The following is a 12366-nucleotide window of genomic DNA, read 5'->3' on the forward strand; positions in this document are numbered from 1 at the left end:
TCTATCAGAACACCCATTAGCAATCTCAACTTACATGAATACTCCTTTTTCTGATGATATCATTTCTCTTGAAACATAATTTAAAAAACATTGTAAAGTTTCCTATAGGCCAAAACATACATCAAAATATTTTGTCAAATTCCCTGTTCTAACCCAGTTTAAATTTGTTTTGTACAGAGATAGTAGATAGTATTTGATGACCTTGCAGAAGTCATTTAAAGACTTGAGTTTATATAGTACTATACACACTCAAAGCCCTGCTTCAGTGTAAAAGTTACACGAAGAGAGAACACCCTCCTGCCCCCCCGACAAACTTCTCCTTTACACTCTCCCCTTCCCAGTGCAATCAGTAATGCAAGATAAATTATCAGCTCTGTGTGCATTGCCTTCAAAAATTAAGCTTCCCCATCAGGGTATTTCCACTAGTGTTTGTCCCAGTGCCCTCCTGTGTTGCTGCCCTATCCCTCCTGGCATCAAGTATGTAAAGAGCACCCAAACGCCCCTGAACTTACCTTATAAATACTGATCCGGAACTCTCTGTAGGGCTGACTGGAGGAGGGTCATTACTTGACTTTCGGAAGCTGCTCTGACTTTCAAAATGAAAAACCGAGTCTTCCAAGGAATTCCCTTTTCTCATCATGTTAATGGTGCTAACTGCAGAGTTAGGTAAGTTTGGGTCTAGAGCGATCCTTCAAGCACACGGCCTTTCACTGCTGTAGGAAATGCATTCCTGGTGTGACTCCAGCTTGGGCTGGCTTTAAAATCAGTTAATCAGTAACACATTAATGTGACATCACAAGGTTTTTTTCTTTTATATACCTGCAGCACTTCATAGATATACTTTGAAACAAATCTCATGAAATTTAGGTGTAGTATGTCTTTGGAAAGTCGATACTAATAGCAATAAACTGTTTGGATGAATTTAAGAAAAAAAAAAAAAAGACAAGAAATCTTAATTCAAATGATGTTGCATTGCCAGGCTTGTACTAAATGTAGTAATATGATCTGTCAGAAATTCTACTTCGTGAATTACCTGCAGGTCTCTAATTTTCCAAGTTCGAACAACATAAGAGTGTATGTTTCAGAAGTGACTATATCCACCTGTTTTGACATGCCAAAGTCACTATATTGCACTTCTGCAGTAACATATTTGTGCACATGCATGCAGGTAGTTGCCATGAAATAAAGTCATTGCAGTTCATTTTAAACACAGAAAATCTTTTTAAATCTCAGTGCACCAAACACAAACTGAACAAGGCCAGTTTGCCTAATCATTTTTATTTATTTATTTTCCATAGGAATTGGCAAACATTAACTACAGAATTGCATAGTTTACTGTTTGTTGAAGATGACTATAATGATTAGGTTAGTCAAAGAAATGATAAGCAGCATTTCTTTAAATTGTGAGCCATCCCATACAACTGAAGTAACACCCCAAGATCTCCAGAACTTCTGCTAATCTTCATTTAGGGTCTGCATGATAATAAGCCCTAGTCTGTGAGACTGAATAAACATGTGGACTGTAGCTCTCTCTTTCTATTGTCAGCATCTATAAATAGATTGTGAAACAATACAAATGCATTTGGACTGTTCTCATATTTTGCTGCTAAGCTGAATGAAATCTAGTCAAACTATTCTGTCTTTCTGAATGCGTCATTCCCTGTTCACCCCCCTTCCCCCAAGCCCTACCTTCCTAATGACTTAAAACCTGGTCGTTGCATTTTTAAAGATAAAATTCATTTTGAAGTCAGTATTAGCCAAACTGTAATGAACTCTGTAAATGATGGAAACAACAGGAAGAACAGTAACTATTAAAATACAGGATTAGCATAACAGTCAAGAAGTAAAGGTAAAGATGAAACAGTCATTTTCTTGGAAGTGAAAATTCCAAATAAATGTGACTCTCTCTTTTCTTGAAAGGAAAAAAAAAAAAGAATAATATACACACTCTTGATCCTCGTAGATATTCCCTGTAAAATGGAACAAATGAAACAGTCTGTATTTAGGAGTGGTTTTCAAGCTGCTCAAAATTTTCCTGAGTTAATTTTTCAGAATGAATGCATCTTTCAGTAGCTATGCTATACATATTTGCTTCTTGCCATCAGAGCCTTTTTTTTTACTTTGGTTCTGCTTGATTCTGTGTGATCATAGACTACAAGCACAGGGCTGGTGAGCTATGCAGTGTTTCTTTACTCCTATTCCATAAAATAAGTGATATAACCTTCAACACATCCAGCAAAGAAAAGCTGTTTTCCTCCTCTAGTTACAAGGAGAATTTGCCTTGGCTCTCTTATTTTGTTGACATCTACCCACTTGTGATAGCAAGTCCTTATTCTTTTTAAAGAAACAAAAGTCCTTATAACTGAATAGAAAACTTAAGTGACATAGGAGTGGCTGAGGGAGCTGGGGTTTAGTCTGGAGAAGAGGAGGCTCAGGGGTAACCTTATTGCTCTCTGCAACTACCTGAAAGGAAGGTGTGGGGAGATGGGGGTCGGCTTCTTCTCACAGATAACTAGTGATAGGACTAGAGGGAATGGCCTCAAGTTGTGCCAGGGGAGGTTTAGGTTGGAAGTTAGGAGACATTTCTTCTCAGAAAGAGCAGGCAGGCATTGGAACAGGTTGCCCAGGGAAGTGGTGGAGTCCCTGTCCCTGGGGGTGTTCAAGGAAGGGTTGGACCTGGTGCTTAGGGACATGGTTTAGTGGGTGATGTTGGTAGCAGGGGGATGGTTGGACCAGAAGATCTTGGAGGTCCTTAATGATTCTATGATTCTTTGATAGTGAGCTCATAAATTACTAATATGAAATGTTTATCTTTGAAAACACGCTATTTGTATATGAAAAAGTAATGAAAACCTTTAATGACAACTGTGTTCCCTCTCGACATTAAAGAGCAAGTATAGAGAAAGGGCAATTGAATTTTTTCCTGAATGGATAAGAGCAGGAATGTTTTCAGCAAGGAGCAACCATGACACAGTTTCCTTCCTTAAAGTTTACGTATCCATGTTATTGTCCACGAAACAGTTAAGTTCTCTTACTGAACACCCTGACCCTCTCTAAATTACTGTTTTCTGTCATATGCTAACACAGGCTAAGTGTATGCTTTCCAGCCTGCTATAACATGACCACGTTGAGTATGCTTACAGAATCACAGAATCATAGCATAGTTGGAATGGACCTTACAGACCATCCAGTTCCAATTCTCCTGCCATGGGCGGGGACACCTCCCACCACACCAGGCTGCCCAAGGCCCCACCCAGCCTGGCCTTGAACACGTCCAGGGATGGGGCACCCACAGCTTCTCTGGGCAACCTAGCCAGTGCCTCACCACCCTCTGAGTGAAGAATTTCTTCCTGTGCTTGTACTGAAGAGCTTCCAGGTTTCCCGATGCTGGTGCTAAACTAGCCAGATCAGGTACTTGCCTGGTGAGTTAAATGCTCTTGTGGCCACACAGCTGATGTTATCTGACTATGCGAACTGTGTTGCAGCAACACTGGCATTATCCACAGCCATGAGAAGCAAAACAAGAGAGTGGGATGGTGCCTTCAGATGTGCTGCTGCTGCTTGTTAAGAAAGCTCAGTTTTCTTGGGCATTGGCAGCACTAGCATTAGCTGCCACTAGAAGGAAGGGAAGCAGGCCCTAAAGAATTTTTTTTTTTTTTCCTGGTGGGAACAGTGAAGGTGCAATGGTGGCACCGGTGCTGTTATATGCCCAAGACATGGAGCTTTCCTCTCCTTACTATTAGTGTCAGACAAACTGAGTTTATGATGGATTTCTAATGCCTCTGCACAACTGTGAGTGTGATATGTTTTGGAGATTGTTTTGGGGCTGGAAAAGAAGGAGATGGTAGTTTATAGTTAGGAGTCCACAAAGCTGTATAAGAGGCTTGAATGGCTTGAATTCATGCCATTTTTTACTGGAAGGGATTCTCAACTGTTTGATCTGCCTGGGAATTGTCCTGTTCTGATGCATGTATGTGCAAGCATTTTAGTTTGTGATTACTGTGCCAATTTTTAAGACAGCCACTCTCTCTCTCTTTTGGATATTGGTATCCATAAAATTTTCTATGGAAGTTTTAGATGCTCACAGAAACTTCATCTATAGAGGCATGTGGAAGAGACAGTGCTTACTTTTCTTGCTGCTTGTTTCAGATCTCTTAGCAGTAGTTAACGGAAACCAATTTTGTCAGTATATCTTTTCTCGTTCTGATGTGGTGGATCAGGTGTGGAGAGAAGTTGATACTCCTGATGGTGTAGCTATCTGCTGTACACTGACTTCTCCCCAGAGAGTTGTTCATCATGTTCTGCAGAAATTGGTAGCTCAGTGATGTGTAAGCTTAAATGTATTTATCTGACTGTTTCTTGGTGGCCATTATGATAAAAACAGGTTTCCCCCTTTTACTTACTGTTTCTCTTCCTCTCTTCTATTTTTCTTCAACACCATATTCATATTTGGCTGCTTATTTTCCTCAGTTATCAAACTACACCCTTTAATTCTTACCTTTGACACTGACATTTTATCGCTCACCTGCTAGGCTATATCTTCTGAAGTCTAGTGCTGTTGCAACTGTTTCTGATAGGCAGGCAGAGGAAAACAAAGAAGTGGTTGGTGCCCTTGAACTTCATACAGTTTTATTCTCAGGCACAGCCACCACTGAGGGGTTAGAATTTATTTTGAAAAAAATTACAATTCTCTCTCTCTCTCTTTTTTTTTTTTTTTTTTTTTTTTTTTAATCCTCATGACTGCTGGGAATTTTTTTCAAAGCAAGTTACTCCAGGAAAAGAAATGGTGGTTTGTTGTTACTTTCTCCTGAAGAATTTGTTCTGGGGAAAGAGACACCATGTCATATATTAGCAACACATGGAATTGTGTTGCATTTATTTTAACTCACTGTATCTTGATGAAGTGATCCCATGTTATCAGATAAGAAGAAAAAAAGTGGCAAATTCTGGGTATTAGAGTAAGATCTTTGGTTCATGCCGAGAAATCATTTGTGCCTTGCAATAGGTGGCTGATAAACTGCATAAAGACTGTAAGTTGAAGTGATGATAAAGGGAGACTACTAAACAAAAAAAGAGATGGCTGGAAATACATTCTGAAGAAAACATTCAGTCTTGTTACACACCCAAGAATGAATCCAATCAACACTAAACCAGCTGTTGTACTCATGGCAGAATGTAATACTTATGATTTGAGATCGTAGTGAATTTTTTTACAGACAGCTTTAAAACAGTTTACATCTTGTCTGGAATGTAGACACACAACCTTATAGAGTTTATAAAAAAGAGCAGGAAGGTACATGAGTGAGTGTTTCATCAGGTTGTTCTGAGTCTAAGTTACAGTCTGAGTCTGAAGTCACAGTCTTGTAAGATTATGGAATAAGCCTGTGCATAATTACTATGTTGCGATCCCTAGAATAACGGGGAATGAGGACAGAGCAACATTTATCAAATAGCCTAAAACACTGGGTTCTTGCTTTGTTGATTTGGCTCAGATCATTTTCATTTTCTGTGTTACCTAAAACAGCAACTGCTCTGATTCAGACCTGACATTGTCCTTCATGGTTAGGATTGCCTTTATTCATTTATTTATTTTTCTTTCACTGCCTTGTCCAAGCCTGTGCAAGAACTATTCATTTTTTCTCCATTGTTTTCCGTTCAGAAAGTGCACCTTTCTTGTCTTTCTGTGGTCGCTGTGAGGATTACAGCCAAGGCGTGCAGTAAAACGTTGCTAAGAATGAGAATTGGCATTACCTTACCATGCTGGTAATGTGAAAGGCAGTGTAAGTTCAGTAAGCAGCACTGTGAAATGCTGAAAAATTCTGCTTGCTTGTAGAATTGTCATCATCTCTGAGGTGAGCTTGTGCTAGCTGTCTTCCATTTAGATTCTACTGTATCAAACACTTCACTTTGTAAATGAGGTACTGGCTTGCACAGTGTGGAGGACCAACACTGGCTATGCTTTGGCACCCTCTCTCGAGGGTAGTGTGGCCGAAGACATTAGTGAATAAAATATGAAATTTCAGCAGAATTTATCTAGTGTAACAGTGCCAGAAAGACATGTGAGCCAATAATAACATGTGGGACATACAGTGAGGTAACAGCTAGTAATGCAGTTATCAGAAAAATCAGCAACAAGGTCAAAATAGGAATAAAAGTCCAGCAAGACCAGCTGTAATGTGTCAGCACAGTAAATCGTTAAACGGGATGGGCGTTTGAGGTATTATGTAAAACCCCACTGAAATGAATAAAAGCTTCATATACTTTGTCAGACTTACAGTCAGATCACTGTCAGACAACCCTGTGCTGCAACACTGATCTTAATTTATAGATAAGAGTTATGGAAAAAACTCACTTGATAGAAGCTTGCCGACAGTAATCAATAAACACACTCTGAAAAAATCATGGATGTGATTGCTCTGATTTTCTCAGAAAGTTATTAGACTAGCCCATGAGGAAAATAAACATGTCCAGGAAACGTAACCATATTTTCAAACCTGATTTTCTGTTCTTTATCAGGAAGGTGGCAAGTTACTGCTCTGATGCCTAGCAGTCCTGTCAGAATATGGGTCCAACTGTTACATTCCCATCCTACCTCCTATTGTATATATTTTACTGTGCTTAAAACAAACCTTATGAGGAAGAATCAGACAGACTGATTTAATCTTATATGATTGTACAGGAGATAGTTTCCTGAAAGCAAAATAAAAGTACATTTGAAAAACAAAACATACCTTTTCCTTTTGACTGCCTTTCCAGAAATAAATTGCAGTCCCTGCATATGTAAAAATCTATTTTAATCTGCTGTATTTCTCTGTGCAAGTGTGTTAAAAGCAAAGCTTTATTTATTTATCTGATTATTTATTTACTTTACCAAAGTAGGATAATTAGAAAGAGACATGTTGGGGCAAAAGAGAAACTAAAGTTCAGGTGTGGCTCTTTGTCCTTGAAGATTACATTATGTTTAGCTATGTACAGGATTTAAATTATGTAAGCCTATAGTCCTTTTTTTCTTGAGGGGTAAAGGAGATAGAAATTATATTGCTCAGAAGCACAATATTTTAGAGGCAAATACTGTGTTTGCAAACAGGCTATTGTTTCATTTGTGTTCCATCCATCCATATGCTTAACCTCTGGGGCTGCTTCTCTTGTAGTGTACAAGGAAGGGAGTGAGTGCAAAGGCTGAGGAGGTTCCTGAAGGCTGCTGCTGGCAGGTGCAGGGGGGTGCCTCGGCTGGAACCCACCATGGCAGCTGCAGAGCCCCCCCCGCTGCTGTGCCTTGCCAGCAGATTGGGCTTTGCACTGGGGCTGTAGGGAAGGAAGAGGCTAGAGCAACCTTCTGCAGGAGGGTGAGGTGTGGGTCGATTTTTATTTTATTTTATTTTATTTTATTTTATTTTATTTTATTTATTTTTGCACCTAATGGTAAGTATTTCTATAACACTTATCTATGAAAATTTATTGTAGTACCCATATTTACCACTTAAGAGAATTTGCCCCACTTTAGCTGCTAGTAAAGAAACTGGAATTATGCAGTGATAGGTTATAACAACAGGGCCTCATTGGTCAAAAATACCTCTGTGGGTGTTCTAATGAGGAGGTTAAACCATTGTACAAACACCACACTTAAAAGCTGAATAACATTAGACCTGTTTTTACAATTACATTAAATGAAACTTGAAGATGTGAAGGTATTTGGGGAAGGCTAAGGGCTAAAGCTGAGGCTAAAGGCTGATTTTGATCTAGTCTCTGTTACCAATTAATGCTGAGTGAAAAGCCTATTCAAGCTGCCCACATCAGTCAGATAAATAAGGTGGAGGGAGTCTTCAAAATTTCTGCTCTTCACTTTGACCAGTAGTACAGGATCGTGCCCTTGGGACAATACTTCAGATAAATTACTTAAAGCTATTGTTTGCAGTAGATAACGTTACTTAAAGGAGCCGACCCGTCGTAATTCTGGTTTGCTTGTCTCTGCATGAATTCCTCCAGTGGTGGTGACTGGGGTCAGTTTTTTAGCAACCTCTTACATCTATGTTTTAATGTTCTAGTAGCATGGTTTTTTTTTTTTTTTTTTTTTTTTTTTTTTTTTTTAATCCATTGGATGAGACTAAACAAAGCATATGTATAAAAAACAACTCAACAAAGCTGGCAAGACTTGCAAGAAAAAAGTTAACATAAATCTTTATTAAATTAAAAAAATGTGTTTGAAAGTACAAGGAAAAGCTTCAAAAATCTTTGTACGAAGATCTGGCTTTATGCATCAAGCTTTCTGTACTTTCCAGGGGTTACATAGGTTATAACTTAAAATTATATGACTTAGAATTTCAGTACAGACCATTACTCTGTGTGGAAAAATATCTTCTATGGTGAACAAAACACATAAGAAACTATCTAGTAAGATAATAGCAGAAGAAGCACCATAAGAAGTCTATATCCTTACAAACACTGTTCAAACTTACCATTTTATACATGTTTTTTTGGTGTGGTGGTAATTTTGCATGTGCAATAGCAGTTTTCATCAACATATTTCTTTCAGAATAACACAGGATTTGTTCTCTGCCTAATATATGTTCAACCTAACTTTGGTTTCAGCCTTGTTTCTGCACTTTCTGTTTGGAACTAGGAAAGATAGATGGTAATGTGCTTCTTGTGACTACCTGCAATCACTGTCTTGAATTCTTCTCTGCAGGCCTTCAGAAATAAGGTGCCTATTTTCTGAATTCTGTTGAAAGTAAAACTGGATAAATCTCCACTTTTTGTTGTTGTTTTGTTATGACTTTTATCTTTTCTGCTTGTTTAATGGCTTAGTATTTTTCACACCTTTCTTCCCATCCCCTTTAGAAAAGTTTCCCTACAGCTCTACACAACACCGTTTGTAATCCTCTGTGTATGTAACTTTTTTTCCTCAACAAAGTTATTAACTTGTGTTGCTCAAGTCACACTTTTACACCATTTTTTTTCCTGAAAATTCTATATTTTATTATCATTTACTCTTTTCTCCATCTGGCCAGGACATCATTTTCCCCCTCTGATCAGTGAATTTATTTTCCTGGTATGCCCTCAGGAGGTATGGAAGGCCATAGACTATTACTTTGAAATGAAGACAAAATGAAATAGGTCATCTAGAAAAAATAGTCTTTGTGTGCAGTGAATGTGTGACATATACACACCAGTATAAAACTGCAAAAAGTCAGGTTTATTACCTGCAATTTAAATTAAACTTTTTTTACTTACAAAGGAAATTTGTACTTTCCACAAAAATTATTTTCTAACGTTGACTATTTCTTTGAGTTAGTAAAGTAAGAAGACTCCCTCATGGTATAATTTAGGATTTGAATGAATAATAGAAATTATCACTAGAGCAGTCTAAGTAATAAATTATTGTAGACCACAACAGTTAAAAAAAACAGAAAAAAAGAAAACACTTCCTAATAGCAGGGCAAATTGTAATTTTCTGATCTAACTTTGCCTCAGGCAAAAGATGTGATATAGCTACATTCAGAGAAAGCTGATAAAATATTCTTCTGGAGCTTTCTCCACTTTTTTCCTTAAAAATAAACAAACAAATACCACCCCCCAATTAAAAAAAAAAATAAAAAAGAAACCCACAGCACGCCCCCTACTGAATATTTTCCTATTCTTGCTTTTGACTTGAAACGCAAAGTTCCTAAATCTGTGGGAGAACAGCCCCATCTACTGGATCCTGTCACCGCGAGTGCTGGCAGGAGGCATTTGCTCTTCTCCTCCTCTCCCTGAGCCATGGTCAGGGGCCACCGTGGACGGTAGCTAACAGCAGTGAGACAAAGTGCAGGTCCTGAAGTCAACATGGACCAGTACAGCAAAATTTTTTTACCTGCTTTTTTTTTTTTTTTTTTTCTTTTTCACGGGCTGGGGTGTATTTAGCATATTCCATTTATCATGCAAAAACTATTATCACATCATTTCAGTTAAAGAGCATCCCCTACAAATATTCTCCGCTTGACAACACAACGGTCTAGGAGCTTCTTGATTATCTCAGCAGTGCACTTATTAAAAGTTAATCTAGCTCTTCATTGGTAGCCTTTCTTCCAAAGTAAACTTTTTGCAGTATGATCCATAAGTCCTTCTGACTCTCACAAAATGATGTGCAAGGGATGTTCATTTTTGCAAGAAGATAAATTAAAGCTACTTTAAGGGGTTGATTCAAGAATCATAGAACAAAAGAGGAAGTTGTGATCTGAAAGCAGCCAGATATCAAGACAAGTGCTTAGTAATTTTTTGTTGTGATTTATTTGCTACTTTTAATGACAGAAAGTAAGAAATTCACAAATAGAAGGAGGTCACATATATTTTTTCTATAGAAAAAAAGTGTATTTTTAAGCTGTTTTTTTTTTTTTTTTTCCTCAATATTGTCTAAACTCCATGATAATATTGCATTTTATGCACCTGAGATTACTGAAGAACAGAGTAGAAGGTGTCCACCTGATATGACCAAGTACCAGTGAGATCGTGATGCCTCATCTGTATCTCATTTCTGATGTGGATGTTTGTAGTTTGTTAATTATAAGGGAAGCTATAAAAATTATGGTGAATAAATCAAGCATTGCAGAGTGATTGTGATGAATGACAACTAGCTTTTGTGAATTAATATCTCGAGCCTTCAAGAAAAGAAGAGAAAAAGGGAGGCTGTGTGTAGTTTTGAAAAGGCTAGTTAGCTGCAGAACTGCTGAGTCTGTTCTCTGCATTAGCTTCATCATCTGTTTAGTATTGTTTGTTGCTGGATTTTTTTTTTTGTTTTGTTTTCTCCACTGACCTCCAGGTGGGTATTTCTCAGCATCTAATTTTTATGCAAGAGCTTTAAAATATCAGGTCTTAGGTATTTTAAATCATATATCTGAAATGAGTTATGGAGAGTGACAAATACCAGATCCTAATCGATCTGACTGTCAAATGCAAACCTTGAATATATCCTGAAAAGGATGGGGAAAGATATAATCCGAGGAGGTTTAGCTATGGAATCTAGATTTAGAAAGATGAATTGTTTTTATGTTTGCCAGTAAATTTATGCTCAGTCAGAAACCCTTGGTGATAACTGTGTAATCCATAGCTTGTCTGCTCTAAGGAATACACTTGTTAAAATGATGAACACTAATCCAGGCTGCCTATTGTACAGTATAAGCTTGCAGATGCGGATAATGCAGTAATCTGACAGGGGATCAAAGCTGGTGTGAAAGTTGTTGCCAAACCAGTGCTGGAGAGGTTGTATTGATGACAGTGCTTCATTTGGTAGGACAGGGCACAGAAGCGTGAACAGGACATGGTACTTCTTTAGCTGAGAGGTCTCCAGGAACAGTTCAGTGATCTTCTGACTTGTGCTGCTTTTTTCCCTGTAGCAATATACCTGTCTATGTGAAGCTCTTCATCTGTTTCACATGGAATGTCCACCTCATACGTCTTCTTATCCACAGATGCATTCATTGTGGTTGTTGCTTATTTCCTTCCTTGTTTCCCACACTGCTAAAAGATACAGGAGTGCCATGTTGGTAGAACATGCTCACAGACTGAATTTTTGTCTCTAAGTCTGCATGGCAATCTTGCAGCAATATTCTGATGGAAATAGCTTGCTAGGCTGAATGTAGTCCCATTATAAGCTGGAGAAATATGAGAGGTAGTACTGTCCTGAGCCTGATGTAGAAGTGTATGCAGTGCTGGTTGGCATTTGTGATGAGGGCTCACCATTGAAATTATTTGTGGAATTGAGTATTCATCTTCAGTTCTAAAAAAAACAGTGGAAAGTTGAACTGGAATTATTTATGGGGGAAAAAAGAAGTCTTTGTGATTTGCTTGTTTGGTATCTGTGTTTGTAAATCACAACCTCCCACCCTGGAAAAAAAAAAAAAAGCAACACAAATTTGTTTTTGTCACCTTTGGACAAAAAGGTACCTGAAAAAACATTTTGTAGATTACACTCTCTAAAAGAAGATGGGTAGAAGATAGATCAGGAATATCAACTTTACCATGAAACATGCTGACATATTTTAGCTCACCTTTAATTCATCTACATCTATTTATGAATCCGAGGCTTTTGAAGACTTTTGCAGTGTCTGGTTTTCCTGATCTGGCATACTGATTTTTTCTGCCCAACAGTGAGTATCTCTGCCTGTTGCACACAGGTATCTGCACAGTCTGTAGGCAGTGGTCTAGATAGATAGAATTGCTAACCCCCTGTATCTGTTTTATTGTTTTATATTATTAACCCCCTGTATTTTTGTTTTTAATTGCTACCCCCTTGTATTTTGTATTATATTTACATTAAACCTTTTATAGTTTTGCTCTTACTGCACAAGCTACACTATGTATTTGAGCTCTATTACATCATAAGCACTAAAT

Source organism: Cygnus olor, chromosome Z (genome assembly GCF_009769625.2).
Source record: "Cygnus olor isolate bCygOlo1 chromosome Z, bCygOlo1.pri.v2, whole genome shotgun sequence".
In the NCBI taxonomy this organism is placed as follows: Eukaryota; Metazoa; Chordata; class Aves; order Anseriformes; family Anatidae; genus Cygnus; species Cygnus olor.